General features: G+C 43.5%; 1 long non-coding RNA gene across 6 annotated transcripts in view; it reads left to right on the top strand.

Annotated features, from left to right (window-relative positions):
- LOC310706058 overlaps positions 1-22,076 on the top strand; it is a 346,770-nt gene that overhangs the window by 216,992 nt on the left and 107,702 nt on the right. Inside the window, exon 5 of one of the 6 annotated variants that reach the window (XR_014525611.1) lies at positions 14,303-14,404. The exons of the other annotated variants lie outside the window; for them this stretch is intronic. This is a non-coding gene — a long non-coding RNA (uncharacterized lncRNA). The remainder of the gene's footprint in view (positions 1-14,302; positions 14,405-22,076) is intronic. 6 annotated transcript variants of the gene reach the window in all.

Genomic DNA, 22,076 nt, shown 5'->3' with positions numbered 1-22,076 from the left:
TCAGTTAGGAACAGTATTTTTTTACATTATACCAGTGGCTTTGGAAACTACCAAATCAGGACAGCAAGAGCCACAGCAATTTGTAATGTGTTGCAACCTTATTTGTTAGCAAGGATTGCTCTCCCAAACCCTTGACTTACATTTTAAACTTATTGGGTGGGATGGCGGTGGGGGGTGGGGGGTGGGAAGAGCCATGTTGGAAATATAAAGGTTGAGAAATTTGCTATTGCTTGCTGTTTCTCTTTCTCTTTGTTAATGATGACGACGACTGTTATTGCTAATATGTGTTATTAGGATTATGATGCGGATTTTACCTTCCCCAGCTGCACGCGGCATGTCACATCGCTTTAAGGTTGCAGTCGTGCACACTTACCTGTAAGTAAGGCCTATTAAACAGAGTGGGACTTACCTCTGAACAAACATGCAGAGCTGCAAGGCAGGTGAATTTGTCGTCCCCCCAAAAAACAGCCCAAACCTATGCATACTTATTTTGAAACAGGTCCCAGTAAACGGGGGCAGATTTCAGTTAATAAGGCTTCCTGAACAAGGAAATTTGGCACCCCTCTCCCTAATTATTTCTTATCTTTGCAATAATTCCTTTTGGTACGGCTGCTATTTTATGGATCTTCTCAGTTGGTACCTGTATAAATATAGGTGGGCTTTTAAAAATAATAAATAATAATTTGTATAAGTGCCCTGTGGGGGAAATCACCCACACTGCCCTAAATCCAGTGCTGCAGTAAATTCAGTGGAACTTGCACCCCAAGGTGAGTGTGGTAACAGCTTAGTTTAATGCAGGTTTTTTTTCCAGAAGTAAATCCCGTCAAATTAAATTGAACTTACTCCCAGGTTAGTCTGCAGTCTGAACCCATCCCCTTTGGCTCCACTACAATGGTGTTGCTTGCCTGCTTTTTTATAGCAACTCTCCAACGTTTATCCGAAATAGGGACAGTCTATTATATACATCATGAAGCTTCTCCCATGTTTGATTTCGCCACACACATATACAACACATACACATATAAACCGGTCACCTTGAGCCAATTGCATCCTCTCAGTCTAACCTACCTCAAACAATTGCTGTAAAGAAACAAAATGTGTGAGGGAAGGGATCATGTATACCTTCAACAGATAAATGGAATGAAATGAAATTTTAGCTGTAAGATGCCTTGAGTCACTGTCTGGGAAAAAGGCGGGATATCAGCAGCAGGAGCAGCAGCAGCAGCTGACCAGGAACATACCAGAGAGTAGATCCTATTGAACTCAGTGGGACTTAGTTCTGAGTAAAAATGCCTAGGATTGCAGCGTAATGCTGCATAGTCTTTACCCAGTTACCTGTGTGGGAGTCAGTGCCATTGAATACAATGGGACTTACTTCTCAGCAGACAGTTTAAGGCTCCATTTACAATAAAGGAATAAACACTCAGTGCGTTTTCTAAAAAAAATAAATGGCTGGCTGATGAAGCACTGCAATTCAAGAATTTAAACTGGATTGGTGACATTTTCCTTCAAAATTATTGGAAGGACACCCAAAATATGTTGCCTAAGGCAGCCACCTTACTGCTCCTGGTGGTAGGGCTGGGTTCTCTCGTTAACCCTTCTTATGATGGTTCAGTGTCAATGCAGAATCACAGTCTTATGTAGTTTCACTTTATCAAAGATCAGAACTTCCAGGCTTAGATCCAGTCTGTATGTAGAATGCAGAAAAGAGGAAAGGAAGTCAGGACACCACTTCGGTTTGGAGAGTTTGTGTATTGTGAAAGATACATAATTTTAGCTATGGATTTTTTGGAAAAAATAAAGTGGCCAATAGCAGCTATCAGTCTATGCGTATTCTAATAATGTGATGTTAGCTGCCCTGGAATTATTATTATTATTACTTTTGCAAGAATGGGGTGGGACATTTAAGTAAATAAATAGTTAGCCATAATTATGTAATTATAACTCAGTTTTGCACTTTCAGAATAATCATGTGGCTAAATGCAGCCCCAGATGACTGACTCTGCTGCCCAATGTCCCTATGTTTTGTAATGAAGGGAAGAGTAGCAGGGGGAGTGAGTGTGTGTAAGCTCATTTTCCTATACAATGGTGCCTCGCAAGACGAAATTAATTCGTTCTGCGAGTTTTTTCGTCTTGCGAATTTTTCGTCTTGCGAAGCACGGTTTCCCATAGGAATGCATGTATTAACGGTTTTAAGAAAAAGGAAACAAACCTGCAAGACGTTTTCGTCTTGCGAAGGAAGCCCATAGGGAAATTCGTCTTGCGAAGCAACTCAAAAAACGAAAAACTCTTTCGTTTTGCGAGTTTTTCATCTTGCGAGGCGTTCGTCTTGCGAGGTACCGCTGTATTATTTTAGTCATAGTATTTTAAAGAAACCTAGAAATATCTTCACCAGCCTCTTCCAGTGCCTGGGAGATCACATTAAATGCTTCATATCTCCTGTGTGTTTCCTTGCTCAGCGAGCAACCTCACACTCAAACTTCAAACCAAAATTAAAGGGCCATCAACAAGCCTCTCATCTGACCAGCTCAGCTCATGCCAATGCAGCGCAATTTCTTGTTCATAAATTAGCAGTACTATCTCGTGAGCCGCAGCATCAAAGCGGCTGTGCCAACTGAGCCAGGAAGGCCAGCCAGGATTCATTATCATAAGAATTTTGACAGGATATTAAATTTACTAATCCTGAACTTTCCAGACTGACCCTTAACTCCCACACAGACAATGCATACGATGCCTGGCTTCATACAAAGCACGTTCTCTTTCTCTTTGCCCTCTGTGCAGGTTTTCTATGTTTCCACCCCACCCCCCACATTAAGCACACACAACCATTAATTCTGCTCCTCCCTCTGAGCCTCAGCATGGGAAGAATGCTGCAACTGTGCTTCTTCATAACACAGACTGCACAGTGCATGTGAATCTTGATAGGATGTGCATTTTTTGTTTTGTTTAACCCCCCCCCCTTTAATTCATATCTGCTTGGTTGTATTTTAAGGGAGTCAGATTACTCCTTTAGGCCAATCCCACACGTCATCCTTTCATTCATAAAATACAGCGAGGGAGCGGGAGGAAGGGGGTGCCTTTCACTATGTGTTTGTATATCTTTCATAAAGGTTGCAGCGGCCTGGGACTTTCCTGTCCCCCACCTCAATCTCCCTTTCCCTTCTCTCCCCTGTCAGCCATGCTGGGAAGTAGCCTTGTTACAGTCAGTGGAGCTTGTAGCATTTTGTGGAGCAAAGAACAGCAGCTTTTGGGAGAAAGCTGCTGTGAGATGAGAATGAGGATGGGTCTTCACTCTTTGCCTACTGGCCATTTTGACATGCTTAAAATTGCCCTCCTTGCAGGGGTATCCTGACATGTGTTTGCACAGGCATTGGGGGGCGGGCAGTAATTTGAAGTTCAGACGTATTTTGTGGGAAAGCATTACATTTCCCTTTCCCCCTGCTATTCCTTTACTCAGAATTGCTCCCTTCTATGACAGCTGTTCCTTCCCTACCCCTTTTTTAGTTCACAATTCTTTTTATTAAGTTCTTTTTAAAACAAAAACATAAAAAGTGAAGGAACAAAAACATACAAACGGGGGGAAAAAAGAAAAAAGACAAAGCAGCACATACAAAAAGAAAAACAAACGCAAAACAAACCAACATCAATTCATGACATAACATTGATTGACTTCCCTCCATCTCGGTTTTGGGCTATGTTTTTTAAACATAGACATTGGCGTTTCTTTATACCAGGGGTCAGCAACCTTTTTCAGCAGGGGCCAGGTCCACCGTCGCTCAGACCATGTGGTGGGCCAGACTATATATTTTTTTTGGGGGGGGGATGAACGAATTCCTATGCCCCACAAATAACCCAGAGATGCATTTTAAATAAAAACACACATTCTACTCATGTAAAATCACCAGGCAGGCCCCACAAATAACCCAGAGATGCATTTTAGATAAAAGGACACATTCTACTCATGTAAAAACGCGCTGATTCCTGGACCGTCTGCGGGCCGGTTTGAGAAGGCGATGGGGCTGGATCCAGCCCCCAGGCCTTAGTTTGCCTACCCCTGCTTTATACTCATTTGAATGTAGTGAGTAGTTAGGACCTTTCATATCTGTAGAATCTGTGACTGTGAGAACAGCGTCCAACGATACTAGACTAAGAGTATACGTATCTTCTAAACTTGCAAATCAGTCAATTAGAATACCATGTGAACTCTCCCCTAAATCTTCTACGACTACGTCATGATCTGATGAAGATAGACTTTAAACAGTTTTATTGGTGCTCATTCATATAGCATAACGAAGATCAATATATTACAACACATGGGGTTGCAGTAATGGAATCTCTCTCTACCATGGCTTAATTTAAAGTAGGGCTTAGCTTTGGGGCTTGACCTCAGTGCAAAAGGCACAGCATCGGGGCATTCAGGGTCATAAAATATAGGAAAACAATGCCTCTGAACATGTGCAGCATGTCTTCCAGAGGATATGGTATCCAGGCAGGTTTGATCCATGACACCATTTCAGAAAACAAGCCAGGGCTATCTGGCCCGCTCCAGAGCCCATTAAATATCAGTTCAGTTAGTCTTCAAATATGAGTCTATTCTTTAAGCCCCGATCTGAGTCAGTCCAAACTTGGAGCTTTGAAAATTATTTTTAAGGAATAAAAATTGGGGAAAGGGACAGGCAACTAGATGGTAGCTTATTTGGAAAGGGAGAACTGCTGCCCCCCTGCAATACGAAAGGGCATTTCTCCCCCCCCCTTTGCCCATTACATTTGTAGACCGGTCTCCCTTCACAGAAGTAAGATGAAGCATAAGCCACCTTTATCTATTTCCCCAATTGACTCCAGACCCCCTCACTGCCCAAACCCTGAAACCTCCCAGTTTGTGCACTGTGCCACTTTAAATAATTCAGCATTGAAAAACAACTGAGCTCCACCACCTAGTCGGGGGGGGGGGGGACAACAACAATCCGCCACCACCAGAAGTCTCCTGAAAACCCAGTGCCAATTAAGTTGCTGAAAACAACGGATTCCCTCTGATACTATAGAGATAAAGCTGACCATTAAATCACGATTTAACATCCCCAGGCAGCAGTGGCTGCTGACAACCTCTAAAGCTTGTAATCTCATTTAACCCCTCTCCTGTCACGAGCAGGCCCAGCCCCTCTGGAATAATACAGCCCAAATGAGACTCGACATAGCAACAAGAGACATAAAACCCTCTTTAGCTTAAAAGTCATGCCACAGTGGGTAACCCTGACCTTCAGCTTTTCCCTCACAGAGCCCCTCGGCCCCATTCTTTTCTCCCCGGGGACCTAAAAGACATTTTATGGAGAGGGAGAGAGAGAGAGAGGGAGGGAGAGTGCTTTTTTTAAAAAAAGCAGAGCATTATTTACTTTATTAATTACTACCCAATAATAATAATAATAATAACAACAAGAACTACAAAGCCGTTGCATTTCCCTTGGGGCAGATTCCAGATGTTTGTAGACAATACAGGAGAAGAAGAAAGAGAGAGAAATCACCTGAGTTGCTTCCCCCCCTTCCCTCAAAAAAAGGTCTCCCTTCCTTTAGTAATAAAAGATGAGCCTTTCTTCAAACTGCTTTGGCTCAATATTCCCCTTTGCCTGCCGTGCTCTCTTGACTCAGAAGCCAGAGGGGGCATCTCTGCTGGACCAGCGCGTCCCCCCCCCACTCCGCTCGCCCCTCCTTGCATTTCCAATGAAGCTCGTCTCATTCGTCGCCTGCCATCTTCAAAGCTTCCTTAGGACACTGTCATTATATTTTATTTTATATAGCTATATCTCCATCTTCATCTCTCTCTCTCCCCCACCCCGCCGGAGTTCAGACGCCTGGAGAAACCTGGAGGCTTCTGTGATTCCCTCCTGAGCCCAACAATTCCTCCTCCTCCAGCCTTTTCACCCTCTTCGGCTTGCTTAAAGTGGGGTTTGGGGGGGGGGGAGAGCACCGAGGATAGAGAGGCTCACGCTTGGAAATTTAATGGCAGTGACGCAGCGGGTGGAAAGGAGTTTGGAGGGAGTCCCCCCCCCCCCAGTGCCCAGTTATTCCGTGATAAACACCACCAACCCTATCTCTCCTTCCCCTTCTCTTCCGGCGCGACGACTTTGGAGTGGGGGGGTGTTCAACTTGCAGGCGTGACCGCGCACCAATGGCTGATTACTAATCTGGTACATTTCTCTGGTTGTATATATTCACACACACACACACACACACACACACACACACACACACACACACAGCCAATAAGTTCCTTTGCAAACTTATTGGCAAACACACACACACGCCATTTCACACATCCCAGAGAGAAGGCGATCTGGATAGTGCCCCCCCCGCATTTTATTTTCATCGGGTTTTCCTTGCCAACCGCACCCCCCCCCCGCCCAAACCCCACAATCTTTTCTGTTTGAATCCCAGCCTAATGGCCAAATGCTAGGGGAAATTCCGACGCTCTGCCACCTCGGACTTCAGCAGCTCCGAGAATCAAACCCTTTAAAATGAAAGAGAAAAGGCAAAGAAATTGGGAGGAAAAGAAGCGGCCGCCCCCCCCCTCGCGCGCCCCCAAAACATCCTCTCTCGCCTGCCTCTTTGCTTACAGTCAACGAATAAAAGTTACCCCGGCAAACAGAAGTGCCCACAGCGGATGGAGGAGCAGAGGAAAAATGGAAGGAGCTGGTTCGGGGTGGGGGGTAGAAGCTCTGGGTCCGGCTGAAACTTTTGCGGCACTTTTTTTTTTAAGTCGCCTGTCTGTACCAAAAGAAGCAGCTCATCCGTCTCAGCTTGCAGTAAATGATGGTGCGTCTGGTATCCCATGTTCCTTGCCAAAAGAAGGAAACCCCCCCCCCCAATCCAATACACACACGATAATTTCTAGCAGGCTGAACACTTGGGAAGGGGAGATGGGGAAGTAGGGAGAGTGGGGGGGGGGGGAGAAAAGAGATCAAAAGCAAAACTCAAGCTCATTACCTGCACACATAGCTTTTCAAGACTCCAGATGCCAGACCTCTTGGTTCTGAAGATCAACTCAACATTTTTGAAGTACTCCTTTTAATTTTGCACCCTCCCCCCAAAAAAAGAAAAAAGGGGGGAAAAGAGAAAGAAGCTTTAATGTTAGTTGATCAAAAAATTTTCCCCCTGAGCTTAAAAAACCCGGCATAAATGTTTAGTGCAACTTCCCCAGTGCCTAGTGTATCAAGCCCAGCCTGCCCAAACCTCTTTAGCTATGGAGTGGTTTATTTAATTTGTCAGTATAATAGAAGCAGCTGAATGAGAGACAGAGAATGCAGTGTGGTATAAAAGAAACAAAGGCTAAAAGTACCACTATTTTGATTCCCTTTTAAAAATTACTTCCAAAGTGTGGTATCTATTGTGAAGAATAATGCTGAACAAAGCACAGTGTCTTGGCAATATTCACAGAGCTCATTCACACAGCCGGTTCTGTCTGTACATTCAGAGGTAGAATACACTTATAAATGATGCATTGGAAGGACTATGGATTCCATTGTGTTCCCAGTGTAAACAAAAAGACAGACAGAAGCTGAATGGCATATGGGCAACGAGGCTGCACTATATTCAGCCATTCCAAAAGTATTGTGAAGGTAAAATATAATGCTTCTCTCTCCCCCCCCCCTCAACTTCAAAATAAGGGGAAATCGGCCTCTTTAAAAAAAGCAACAACAACAACAACAAAATGTTCGCTCTGCAAAGGCTCCAAATTTTGTACATTGAGGTGTTTCATAAAACATAGCCACGCACGTACAAAGGAACAATGTGCAGATCTTTGGGGAAGGTGGTTGAAAGAGGGGAAAGAATTCCATTGCTAAAAGTTTGACGTCTGAGCAGGGTAGGGTCTCGAGAGAGAGAAATGATTGCCATCATAATGTAGTGATTGGATCTCACAGTAATGAGGATGTGGGAACTGGCAGACTGTTGCAGGCCTCTTGTTTTATTCTACACTCGGTCTCCATCTCTTGTACAACAAGGAAGAAACAGCCAATTCTGTTGGTATCACACACACACACACACACACACACACACAAAAACTATCCTTGCATCAGCAGTACAGGCACTAATCGGAGTTCCTAGTGTGGACTGCACTGGGAACAAACACTATCTTTGTTTATTATAGCCAGACTGAGAAAACATTTTTACACTCTTTCATGTCTCTGATGGGGTAAAATTACCCCCATTTAATCCTTGCAGTAACACCTGGAAATATTTCATCGGCCTCCTTCTCCCCCTCTTCTTTTTTTTTCTTGTTACGCTCGGCATTTATATATATTTTATTAAGGATTTTCTTGTTTTACAGAAGTGTAGTGCCTCGTATTTCCCCCCCCCCATGTAACATTTTTACAAATCCGTTTCATTTGTTGAGGCATTAGGGGGAGAAGAAAAGAAAAAAGAAGGGGTGGAGAGAGGGAAGATGGATAGGGGTGGGGTGGGGTGGCAGTGTTTCTATTATGTTTAATGTATGTAGAGTTTGGTGTCAGCGTTGCTTGTGTTGTTCACTTGTGTTCCTTTGGTGGTGAGAGAGGTTGGGGTTGGCCTAGGGTGTGATTGTTTGCTTGTGATTGGTTGTGGCGATCTTTGTTTTCGTGTGTGAGTGGGGTGGGTGGGTGTTTTGGAACAGGTTAGCCATATTGATTTGTATGCTGTTGGTGGGTTATTGTCACTGTCCTGTTGGGCTGTGTATGTGATAAAGGGGAGCCATACCGGGGTGAAGGCGTCTTCTTCTGTTTGTCCCCGTGTCAGTTTCAGTTTATTAGTTAATTTTTCTAGTAGGGCTGTTTCCCATACTATTTGGTACCATTGGTCCATGCTTACTCCTGACAGGTCTCTCCAGTGTCTGGTTATGGTGTTTCTGGCTGCTGAGAGCAGGTGGGTTATGAGTTCTTTGTGGTGTAAATGGGCATTGTTGTCTTGGAAGATGTTTAGTAGGGCCAATTCTGGGGTGATGTCTATTACTTGCTTAGTTATTTTACATATTTCTTGTATGGCTGTTGTCCAGAATAGTTGGATTTTGGGACACTCCCACCACATGTGGAGGTATGTGCCTGTGGAGGTGCACCCTCTCCAGCATTTTGGTGAGGTTCCTGGGTGTATTAGCGCTAGTTTCCTTGGTGTTAGGTACCACCTGTAGGTGAGTTTCAGTGTGAGTTCTTTCATTTTCGTTGATATGGATTTAAAGGGGCTTCTCCACCTCTTCTTGTCTCTGTTACACCTGCCACTTTCCTTACCTAAAATAGTCCCAAATCATTGCAAATCATTTCTAACCCTTCATATTGGAAGCAAAATAAATTATATAGACCCAAGCAGCTGCATAAAGGGCATATTTATTCACCCTAAATGCAGATTTTTGGTTATTCTTTGGGTACAGTGATGTGATATATATTTTTCTTGCTTAATATGCCCATTGTTTTAAGCTTTCTTTTTCTTTCATTAATAATTCTCTGGCAATTTACTTCACTGCATCCCTTATTCAAAGGTTTAGAATCTTGCCACCACTGTTTTACAGGACTAAGACACAGATTTGTGGATTAATCAGGTGATCCTCAAAATGAAACGGCTATGAAAAATTGTTAAGAACAGTCTACCTGACTGTGAAATTAAAGTACGGGGGAGGTGGGGAAACCTGTGGCTTTCAATATGTTGTTGGACTTCAGCTCCATCAGTCCCAGTAGCACAGGGAACAGTTGGGAGTTGTGGTGGGAGTTGTAATCTATCAACAGCCGGAGGGCCAAACTTCCCCCATCCCTGTATTAGAAGAAAACAACGAAGCCTGCAATCCTATACCCATTTCAATGGGAGTAAGATCCATTGAACTCAATAGGGCTCACTTTGTTCTGAGTAGACACAAATGTGCTACTAATGTCTTAACATGGCGTAACGTTAATCGTGTGACAAGCCATTCATGTGCATTAGTTTGCCTTGTAGATGAACACTTTTTACCACAAGAATACAAGTACAAGCTACTCTGCCCCAAAATCTTGCAATAGAAAGCCAGCTTCACAAAGGCATGCCTACCATGAAACAATATAAGGCAGCTGCGTCAGTCAGCAGACAGACAGATTTGGGAGGTCGATAAAGGGAAGGAGAAAAATCTGAACTGGGTCGCAAATCAATGAGAGGTTCTTCACACAAGACCCAGTGAAATGGATGGGATTATCACCCAGCTTCCATTGATTTCGATAGGGATTACATGAGACACCTTCCTGATGGAATGTGCCTCCATACTCGTGTGTGTAGAAGTGCGTGAGGCTTAGTAATGGGACTTTGAAGGATAAAGCAAATGAAATGAAGAGTGACAGCAGGTCTAGATGTTACCTTAATTAACTGAGATTCAAGGCAGTGATTAGAATTACTGAAGCTTGCAAGTAAATGTAGAGATGTTAAACCATCTGACTGGAGGGCCAACTACCTGGATTTGGGAAAGGATTTATATTCATTTAAAAAAGAGTCCATGTTTGTATGCAAAGAACAATATAGTCTACAATCTGCATATGGGGGGGAAATGGATTGCCTATGGAACAGACACTGTCTTGGGGCATAAGCGTTCCATGATTAGTTGGGTTCCATGATCAGAAATGGCTTGCAAGACTTGTCTCCAGAGGTCTCTATTCATTCCTGTGCTCTTGATGGTCTGCTGGATGCTCTTCAACCTATATGCAATGCTGCAGAGTAGGATGGATTCACAGGGCCAGTTCCATAAAGGAGGTTTGGGGGACTTCTGCTCCGCCCCATGGCAGTTGTGCTGTGGGATCTCTACCTTGTCTCCTGTGCTCTTTTACATCTATATGAAGCTGATGGGAGAGGTCGTTAAAGGATCTGGAGTAATGTGCCATTGACACCCAATTCTGTTCCTCATATTGATTGCGATCAGATAAAGCAGTGCAGGTGCTGGAAGCACTGATGGGCTGGATGAGGGCCAATAGGTTGAAGCTGAAGCCTGACAAGATGGAGGAGGCACAGGGAGCTTTTATGTCTGGAATTCTGAGAAACAGCCTGTTCTAGATGGGATTACACTTCTTTTGAAGGATCAGGAATGTAGCTTGGGGATGCTATACGATCACTGAAGGCCCAGGTGACATCAATGACACAGAGTGTCTTTTCCCAACTCTAGGTAGTTCATCAAGTTTGGGCATTTCTGGATCAGGATAATCCATCCATAGTTATCCATGCTTTGGTAATCTCTGTAAAAGATTACTGTTCGTGATACTTTAAAGTTGGTTTGGAAATTGCAGCAGATGCAAAATGCTACCCCTAGAGGCAGTGAGGAGGAGTCATACCATACTGATTTTGAAGATGTTGCACTGGCTACTTATATGTTTAGTGGTCCAATTTAAGGTGTTGACCTTACTGTTTAAGCCCTAAATTACTTGGATCCAGGATACTTGAAGGAATGCCTCTTGCAAGATCACCCTGCCTGTGTATTCAGATCTGCAGGAAAAGCAGTGACCCAAAATAGGGCCTATTCTGTGATAGAATTCCAGCTGTGGAACTCACTCTCTTGTAAGTGGGTGGGTTTCAATACCTAAGTGTATATAGCTCCCTAATTTAAGACACTTGCAGTGCAATTCTATGCATGCCTACTTAGAAGTAAGCTCAACTGACCTACTCCCAGGTAAGAGTGTATAGGATCATAACCTTGTGCATATATAAACCACAAACATAAGACATCAATTCACACATCTAGTGGGATCCGCAATGGATATTTGTTATTCTTTAAGGTGTGCTGTGGGTTAAACCACAGAGCCTAGGACTTGCTGATCAGAAGGTCGGCAGTTTGAATCCCTCCAACGGGGTGAGCTCCTGTTGCTTGGTCCCTGCTCCTGCCAACCTAGCAGTTTGAAAGCACATCAAAGTGCAAGTAGATAAATAGGTACCGCTTTGGCGGGAAGGTAAACAGCGTTTCCGTGCGCTGCTCTGGTTCGCCAGAAGTGGCTTAGTCATTTGCTAAAACAGACCATCAAGGCAACCTCTCTGGAATTTCCCAGCCTTAAATCCATTACCTGAAAATATTTGCATGGATTTCAGTAGAGCTTTGTTCCAAATCAGTGTGCTTAGGATCACTCCATAAAACTGTTTGAGGAACTTAGGTTTAGGATCACATATCTGTTTCCTCTTCAGGGTTACAACAAGTGCATCCATCTGCACAGATAATCTGGCATTTTGAATAACTTCACACTTAAGCCCTGTCAATTTGATCTCCCAAGGTTAATTGATTATTACCATAGTACTGCCAGAAAAGATCAGAGTGCTTACATCTTTTCATTAATCCTTTGCCATTCAGGGAGAGGATGTAAAAGAAGCCTATAGTGCTTTGGGTTTTACTGTTTCCAGGTCTACCACCCATACTCCAGACTTGTATTTATTATAGCTGATGAATCTTCTCATCAGTGACACAGTTTGTCATGCATACAAACCAACAACACACAGTATCATGTTTCCGGTAAAAAGGCTAAAAAGCAAACAAAGGTCAGTGCATGAAGGTTATTAAGGAGGAAAGGCAAAAACTAAAACTCTTTAAATCTGGGAAGGATGGGGGAGGGGAGTCCAATAACAAGCTCGGATCCCAGTTCTTTCTTAAAGCTGACATTCAGCATTTTTGCCTTGGTAAAAGCCCGTCAGCATTCAACAATGCCTCTCAGGGGTGTTCTAGTAGAGATGAGCTTTATCAGCAATTGCATATTTGTTATTGACATCATTCTTTTCAGTGGCCTAGATGGGCACAATGGGGGATTAACCCTCATGCAAGGCAGTGTGACAACTCAGTTGAAAAACAGAACCTGGTCAAATGTCAGTTCTAAAAAACTGCTGTTGTAGAGAAACTCTTTTTTTTTTTTTAAAGCATTGCTGTGTTTGCTGGAAACCTACATTTATTTTAAACGATTGCCAGTGGCGTTTTTCAGTTTGGAAACAAACAAACAAACAAACAAACAATCCTCATACAGAAAAGCTGGAAATGAGAAAAAGATAACGGAGTTCTATTTTACCTTGCATTTGGTCTTCCTATTATGATGGAAGTTTCCATTATTATTATTATTTTTAAAAAAGGTCAAGCGAGTTTGCTGCTTTTATAACCTGCCAGACTCTCCTCTAAAGAGCTCGGACCAGTGCTTTCACATGACAACCGCCCCCCCCCAGCATGCGCCATGAGGTAAATTAGGCTGTGTGAGATACTGACTTGCTCAAGACTACCTAGTGAGTGCAATTGCATGCTATAATAAAAACGGGTCTGAATATGGCAGCATTGGGTCTGGTTCCTCACGGACCTGCCTCAATGTCTAGTAGAATTTACTCCATGTCTTGACATAATTACGCTGTGGGTTCCCCCACCCATACTGGTGTGGAATGAAGTAATGCACAGCGGAATGATCTCCCACCTGCCATTTCATAGCTTGCTGGAGATTTGTACCTATGTTTCTCACATTTACCCAGAATGCTAGCACCTGCACTGACACTGCCTCAGACCCCACTTACAGTATACATTTAAAGCACCATAATACCACTTTAAATAGTCATGGCTTCCCATAAGAATCTTGGGAACAGTAGCTGGTTAAGGGTGCCGGGAATTGTTAGAATATCCCATCCTCCTTCACAGAGCTACAATTTCTAGAGTGGGTTAACCATCAATCTCTCTTCCCAGGGAACTCTGCAAATGGTAGTGCTGGGAGGTGGTGTGTGTGTGTGTGGGGGGTCTCCTAATAGCTCTCGGTTCCCTTAACAAACTACAGTTCCCAGAATTTGTTGGGCGGGGGGAAGCCCATAAAATGGTATGGTACTGCTTTAAATGTACAGTCATACCTCATGTTACGTCCGCTTCATGTTACGTTCTTTCAGGTTACGTCCCGCGGTGACCCGGAAGTACTGGAAAAGGTTACTTCTGGGTTTCGCCGCTCGTGCAAAACGACACCAAGCGCATGCGCAGAAGCGGCCGAATCACAACCTGCGCGTGTGCAGACGCACCGCTGTGGTTTGCACTCTTTTTATGTTGCAAACGGGCCTCCGGAATGGATCCCGTTCGCAACCAGAGGTACCACTGTACAGTGCACTGGGGTGGAGGGGGTGGGGATGATCTCAGTTTATATATATATTCTATCTAATTAGTCTAAGATTTTAGACATGTTGTTTTGTGGGCAAACGTCTTGGGGCCATGTGACATTGGTGGAGGTGGCCTGAGGAAAAATGGTTGGAGTAACATGTGAGAATAACCTTTGCTTGGTAGGCTGTATTTCAGCCGTGCAAAAGTCTGCGGTTCCTACACATGTTCTCCTCTCTGTCTTTAATCCAGGGGAGTAAGAGGCACAATTGAAAGACACATTCCAGCCAGGCAAAATCACTGAAGGAGGGGGTGGAGCAGGACTGGTGAGAAGGCTAGCCTGGAGATGAGAAGGTATGGCCAGATATATGTATTTAGAAGGCCACATTCAGCCTCTGGGCCTGAGGTTCCTAATCCCTGATTTAGAACATAGCTTTAGCTCTCATTATTGTATTTAAAAAACCCACATATGCCATCATTCCACTGAGTGATTTATCTGTATGATTAGTATCCTGATTTAGTGATTTGAACTATGCGGTAGGCTAGTCCTTGTGTATCTGAAACTGAGCACCCAAAAGTGATACTCAGCAGCAACCACAGAGACATGGACGTAGCGACCAGTCCCTGCAACAACCCAGATACCAATTCTATGACCATCTGTACTCTGGGAACATAATTATTAGCTGCTAATGTCAGCCAAATCATCTTTCAACACTATGTCATCTTCAGTCAACAATGCCCTTTTGCATTCTCCATAAGACAAACAGGCCAGGCTCTATGCAAAATAATAATGATACCAGAATACAAATCTAGACACAAATCTAACATTAGGAAACACAATATTCAAAAACTAGCAGGAGAACTGCTCAGCCTCCCTTGCTGACCTGAATGTGCCCATTTTTTAACAAAGAAACAAGGGTGGGACAGACTAATCAAAGTTCAATTCTATCACCTCTGGATTAAATTGAGATAATGCCTTTCCCCCTTGCTACAGGTATTAATTAACATAGCAATCCTAGGGAAAAATTGTCTCATTTTCAGTTACTGCTGTTGTGAATTATCATTGTGCTTATTTTGCATACGTTTTAGCATGAATGTAATTGACAATATTGTCTGTGGCACAACGGCCATTGCAAAATGCTGAAATGCAAATTTATAGTACCTGCAAACACAAAACAGTAGCAAACCTAGACATGTGCTAGGACAAATACAAAGGAAACAGGGACAAAACATAGCACTGATAACAACTCTAATAGTAGATAACCCTAATAATTATCAATACAAACCAAGATTAACAATAGCATCAAAATACTACTGCCGATGGCCCTCTTTGCAGTCCATAGCAGACATCTTTAGAAAATTGAGATTAGGTTTTTTTTAGCTGCTACCGTGAAGTTGGCAACCATGTTTGAAACAGTTATATTGTGGTCTGCCAACAGATCACAAAAAAAATCTGGTCCAACCAGCACTTGCTCTCAAGACGTCTCCCAAAAATGAGATCTGAGATACAAGGGACAAAGCCTCCTAGGTACCACAAGGACACAGAATCACATGTCTGCTGTGCACAGGGAATCCCTTTATGCTTTCCCTCCAAATAAGCTGAATACAGTGGTACCTCGGGTTAAGTACTTAATTCGTTCCAGAGGTCCGTTCTTAACCTGAAACTGTTCTTCACCTGAAGCACCACTTTAGCTAATGGAGCCTCCCACTGCCGCCCTGCCGCCGGAGCACGATTTCTGTTCTCATCCTGAAGCAAAGTTCTTAACCTGAAGCACTATTTCTGGGTTAGCGGAGTCTGTAACCTGAAGCGTATGTAACCCGAGGTACCACTGTACATTGTTTGGAAATGAAAGAAAGCTTTTCTAATGGCAACAAAAGTTAAGCTCTGGAATCTCTTGTTGAAAATATCAACATCTCTTTAATGAACTTAAACCAAGAGAAAAATGCTTAGAATTGGCTGGCAAGTACATTTTCCTGAGAATCTACATCAAAAATCCTGTTTCTGATGAAAAACCTTCCCTTATCAACTAGGGAAGTCTGAGCATTCTCAGAGTAAGACTGTGACAATGTTAACCAGCAATGGGCCCATCTACCCTTAGCAAGTTGTCCAGTGAAACACTGTTTTGCCAAATTACTGTCTGTGAAAGCTTATTCTGTAATAGATTTGGTAGTATTTAAGGTGCCACAATTCACTTCCTTGTTTATATTCTGGCAGAACCAGTGGGCTAATGCAGCTCTCCCTGTGCAGAAAAGTTTCCCTGTTCATTTCAGTGGAGGCAAGCTAACCAGTACTCATATTCCTTGCTTCTTACTGTTTTTGGAAAGGAAAGCCCTGCACTCTTACCTACATGAGATAAAACTAGAACCACAGATTCAATTTAGTAATGACTTGTTACAGCAAATTTTACCTGGTATTACTGCCAGTGGGTTCAGTTTGAATTTGTTCCTTTCTGTTTTCTCTTCAGGCAAAGTGGGGAATAGGGGGAAGCCAAAGTAATTTGGGCGAGGGGGGAGGAATCCAGGGTATCGAAATTGAAATGTGTGTAAATTAAACACATGTGAAGTGCACAATATGTGGCAAATTAGTACAGAAAATACTGCAAAAAATGTGCATCTTCAGGGTTTGCCTGCACACCATGATGTGACAGGTATTATTGCCCTTTGTACAATTATTTAAACCCTGTAGGAATTCCCAGTGTCAGGGTATGTCAGCGTACTGTTATTAGACAAGTTTAATTAGGATCTACCCTGCTGCTCCTAACAAGTATTTAATTAACTTCTAGGCAGGGTAATTAGCTTTTAGATTGTGGCTGATTTTCTGTCTCACCTTCTGTTGACACTTGGCCTCCACTAAGGCAGCCTGCTTTGCTGACAGTGTAATGGATAGTATCTTTGGGAAGCCTAATATCAAGCCTGACTAGTCTAATAAAAAAAGAAGAAGATGAAGATAAAAGACGAAATAATGACTGTCAGGGTCATGGTCCGAGAGTGCTACAAAAGGCCATAGATCAGACAGGCAGACACAAAAGCCCGCTAAAAGGAAGGAGGAAAAGAACAATTTGACCTTACGTACTTCAGGAAAATAGAAATAATTGGACAAGATTTGTGTGTGTGTGTGTGTGTGAGAGAGAGAGAGAGAGAGAGAGAGAGAGAGAGAGAGAGAGAGGAGGGGGGGAGGAAACAGGAAAAAAGTGTAAAGTATTTTGAATGTAGCTATTAAGAATCTGTAGTTAGTGGCATTTGAAAAAAAAATATTGTTCTAGAGTTTTCGCCCTATATATTATTAGGCAAATAAAAGGGAGTGGTTTGAATCTTTATTGTAAGATGCAAATCTATTTCTATCTTTCATCGAAACAAAAATGCTGGGAGAAAGTGAACATTAAACAAAATTAGCAGACTGTACAAATGAGCCTTATCGAAACGGGTTGCTGTTTAACCCCTTAAACCCCACCTGAAAATGTAGTGGAATTCAGAGACTGTGTCTTTTGATCTGCTCCGTAGAATTCTTTTAGCCATTCCTGACATATCATTAAAAATAATGGCGCTGCATTCAGGAACACAGCTATGCAAAAATTTGGGACTAGGGGGGGTGGGAACGCCGAGGAGCTTGCAAAACCCTTCCCCTGTCATTAGGACAAAAGGCTTGTAATTTTCTTTCATTTTGAAAAGCAGGATTTTTTTTTAAGTCTTAATTTTTGCAGAGTGCCCCAGGTATCTAAGTGTTGGTACTCCATGCCTCCTTTAGTAACAGAATTTCAACAGCATTGCTCCAAAACATTAACAGTTGACAAAAGTATTACCACTGAGTTTGGGTTTATTATAAACACACACACACACACACACACACACACACACACACACACACACCCTTGATCAGAGCACATGAAGGAGAAATTCTGATTATGAAGTCTTGGTACAGGGTTGTTTTTTAATAAAAAAAGCCCCTGACATTATGAAATGTAGTGTTGTATGCCACCCCTCTCTCTGAGCGGTGCAACATTCCAGGTGTTCCAAGTGCTTACCCAGGGTTTGTGTTTCATTTGGAATGAGGGACAGGAGACTGTGGTGTCTTTAGGATATAAGGTATATGGGGTGTTAAGGTAAAGGGACCCCTGACCATTAAGTCCAGTCGTGGCCGACTCTGGGGTTGCGGCGCTCATCTCACTTTACTGGCCAAGGGAGCTTCCGGGTCATGTGGCCAGCATGACTAAGCCGCTTCTGGAGAATCAGAGCAGTGCATAGAAATGCTGTTTTCCTTCCGGCCGGAGCGGTATCTATTTATCTACTTGCACTTTGACGTGCTTTTGAACTGCTAAGTTGGCAGGAGCAGGGACCGAGCAATGGGAGCTCACCCTGTCACGGGGGATTCCAACTGCCGACCTTCTGATCAGCAAGCCATAGGCTCTGTGGTTTAACCCACAGTGCTGCCCGCGTCCCTGTGTATGGGGTGTTAGGGGAGGGGTAATACCTCTGTTTGGGATACATTGTGCTTCTTCTGGGGTTGTTTGTCCACACACCCTGCACTCAGCTCTCATCTGTGGCTCCTAGAAGCTGTCAGCATGTGACAGTGGCCACACCCCAGGAGTGGTTTCGACTGGCCAGCTAAACCAGGTGAAGGGTAGCCAACGGGTCTCAAACTCTTAGTGAATTAGGGACTTCCCCTGCATGTGAAGACAGGCTCTGGCAGATTGAGCAGATGAGGGCCAATAGTGTGTCCAACAGTCAAGAAGTCGATTTCTGCATGTGTTGTAGAGGGAAGTGAGGGGCAAATGGGGCTCGTCAAACTGGAAGGTAGCCCATCTAGGGGGAGGAAAACTCTAATCATTAACCTCTACTTTCCTTGTGGGATAGCTTATGGGGAAGAAAAGGCTAAGGAGTAAATCCTATACAAATCCGGAGTGAAGTGCCTAAGATGGTTGGATGGTGCCTTGTACGCCTCCTTCTGGCTACTCCTGCAGCCAAGCTGGTGCCAAACGCATTGCTCTGCTTTCCTTTGGACCACATCAGCAAGGCTGAGAGGGTGATCCTATCATCTGAGCAGCCCAGGACCTCCATACACACTGTCCAGGCTTACGCCCTGGGGGCAAACTGGGTTTTTTGGGTGTGTGTGGGTGTGTTGCTCTAACGTATTACTAGACATACTACAATCACTGTTTTAATGGTCTTCCTTTCCCCTGTGCTGGGACATTCAGCACAGTAATCATAATGACAGTTTCCTTTGGAGAAGAGAGTATTGGAGACCTCTGGTTTCTTGATAGCCTGTGTATATGGGCCTTTATTCCTTACGGAAATAAATAAATAAAAATCACATAGATGGTTTTTTCCACAGCAGTGCACAAACCACAAACCCCTCATAAAAGCAGTGGGCGGTATAAAACAAACCATGAATACCTTACAAGGTGCAACTGCACCCTAAATTGCCAAGTCAGACAAAACAACGAAGCTAACAGACCGGGGGTGGTCTTCCCACCTGCCAAAGGACTATATTAAAAAGGTAAAGGTAAAGGACCCCTGACAGTTAAGTCCAGTTGCGAATGACTCTGGGGTTGCGGCGCTCATCTTCCTTTACTGGCCAAGGGAGCCGACGTTTGTCCGCAGACAGTTTTTCTGGGTCATGTGGCCAGCATGACTAAGCCACTTCTGGTGAAACCAGAGCACTGCATGGAAATACCATTTACCTTCCCGCCAGAGCGGTACCTATTTATCTACTTGCACTTTTTGGCGTGCTTTCGAACTGCTGGTTGGCAGGAGCAGGGACTGAGCAACAGGAGTTCACCCCGTTGCGGGGATTCGAACCACCGACCTTATGAGCGGCAAGCCCAAGGCTCAGTGGTTTACACCACAGGGCCACCCACGTCCCTCTGGAGCTGGAGACAAACGTGTTCCCACCACAAAAATTATTAGAATTCACCCACCCCAAAAGATTAAAGTCAGTCTTTGATGGGAAGGGAGCATTTTTTTAATATAAAAAAACCCTTCTCCCTCTCAAACTCACCAAAATAGCTGGGCTGTTTACTTTGGCCCAGCATTACCATAAATACTGACTCATGGAAGCTGGTTTTCTTCCACAGAACATCTTGCTGTGCTGGCTTACAAAAGCCTCTGCATCCTTCACCCAGGGTGTGCACTAATCCATGATGGTTTTGATTGTGCATGTTCCCCATAACAAAAGCCTCTGTCAAGGCTGAAATGTAGGCTGCTGTCAGATTTGAGTCAGGAGCTGGAAACTAGGAATTCAGCCCAGGAGTCAAAGCCAGGGGTGAGAGCCAAGGAACAGGCCAGAGCCAAGAAGACATTGACGAAGGTCCTAGTCCAGTCAGGATGCCTTTTATAGCACTTCCTGTCCAGGAGGTCCCAATCTCTCTCTCCCTCTCCCTCTCCCTCCCTCCCTCCCTCTCTCTCTCTCTCTCTCTCTCTCTCTCTCTCTCTCTGTGTGTGTGTGTGTGTGTGTGTAGGTCACAATAAAAAACTAGGAACCATATCACTGGCAGATAACGTTCCTAGTTGCAGTTCTGACAATCAGTTCCTTTCCTTCTGGCTCTCTTCTGAACTGGCAATCAACACTGCTAAAAGCCAACACTGATGATGATCTCTTTAGGAGGCACACATGTAGAATAATAGAATCACAGAGTTGGTTGGGACCATGAGGATCAACTAGTCCAAGCCCTTCAATTCAGGAATCTTTTGTCCAGCATGGGCTTGAACCCCCGATCCTGAGATTAACCATCTCATGCTGTACCAACTGAGCTATCTATTACTTCTTTTTGTGGCACAGCTAAAGCAGCATACTATGTCCAGTAAACATAGGGCAAGGGAGCTGTACATGACTAGAATGGCTACAAGGGGCATTAGTGCTGAAATGAATGGTAATTGGCATGCTATGAGGATTAGTAATTAGTGCTGATTGATGGCTCACATGCAATCGTATGTAGTATTTTACGGCTGAACGTTTGAGATTTCATTTTTATACCAGCCAAAGAGAACACAAAGAAGAAATGCCCATAAAACTCAAGCACGCTAATTTTAAAAGTTCACATTCCAAATTTTAATTTCAGGTTTTTCATTCAAACCATAAATGATGTAGTTGGGAATCTGAAGGTATTTGAGATATTTCCAAACATTCATTTCCACTGTCACCCATTAAATGTGACCTACGGTTGTGCCCTGTTCTTCATGTACACTGCTAGGAAAAAGCCCTATATACCGCATATATTTCTATTTTAACTTTTCCTGAAACATATTTGAAGGTATATTAAAACATTGCATAGCTTTCTAAAAGTAGAGCAAATGTTTTTAAAGTAGTTTTTTTTAAAAAAATAATGTGCCATGCAACAGTAATGCATGCTGAATGAGCCCACCATTTTTCATCTTTTCAAGCCTGCCAATATTTAAATCTTCGAACATTTCTGGAATGACTTATAGAATTAGAAGGCTCTCTGCCAGTTTATCAATTTTAGTTAGCGATGAGAACCCTCTCATTGAATGTTAGGCTTGGAGGCCTTCCCTATGGAGGCAATAATCTCTTTTCCCAACAGACAGTGGCTGCCAACTGGCTCATGGGATTGACAGGTAGAATTGTACCTACATGCCACCTTGCCGAACCTATAGCAATTTGTTCCGAAGCTGGAACACTGACTGCTATGAGGTACTTCTCCTTAATTCAGAAGAGGGAAAGCTGGCAGGAAAATGGTTGCACCTGCCAAGGTTTATAGGGTTTAGCAGCTAGCAGGAAGCTAAAAGCAATGCAAAGAAGATTTCCTACAATTGGCAACTTCTCTCAGCTTCTCACAGCATGAAATATTTGCAGTTCCCCCCACCTTCAACTTTCATAGTACATGAAAACTGCGATTAGGTGAGATGAACTACATAGTTCCGTTCGGAGGTTAAATCCCAGGCTCGACTCCATTTGTTTTAAATAAAGTTGCATTTCAGGACTCTGGGTTGTAGGCCACTACCATTTACTCAGAGTAGTTCCATTGAAATTGAGGGACCTAAGATAGTCATGGTCATTAATTTCAATGGCTCT

The sequence above is a fragment of the Podarcis liolepis genome (assembly GCF_965112155.1).
Source record: "Podarcis liolepis genome assembly, chromosome: 4".
Classification (NCBI taxonomy): Eukaryota; Metazoa; Chordata; class Lepidosauria; order Squamata; family Lacertidae; genus Podarcis; species Podarcis liolepis.
This window is presented reverse-complemented; position numbering and strand designations above follow the sequence as displayed.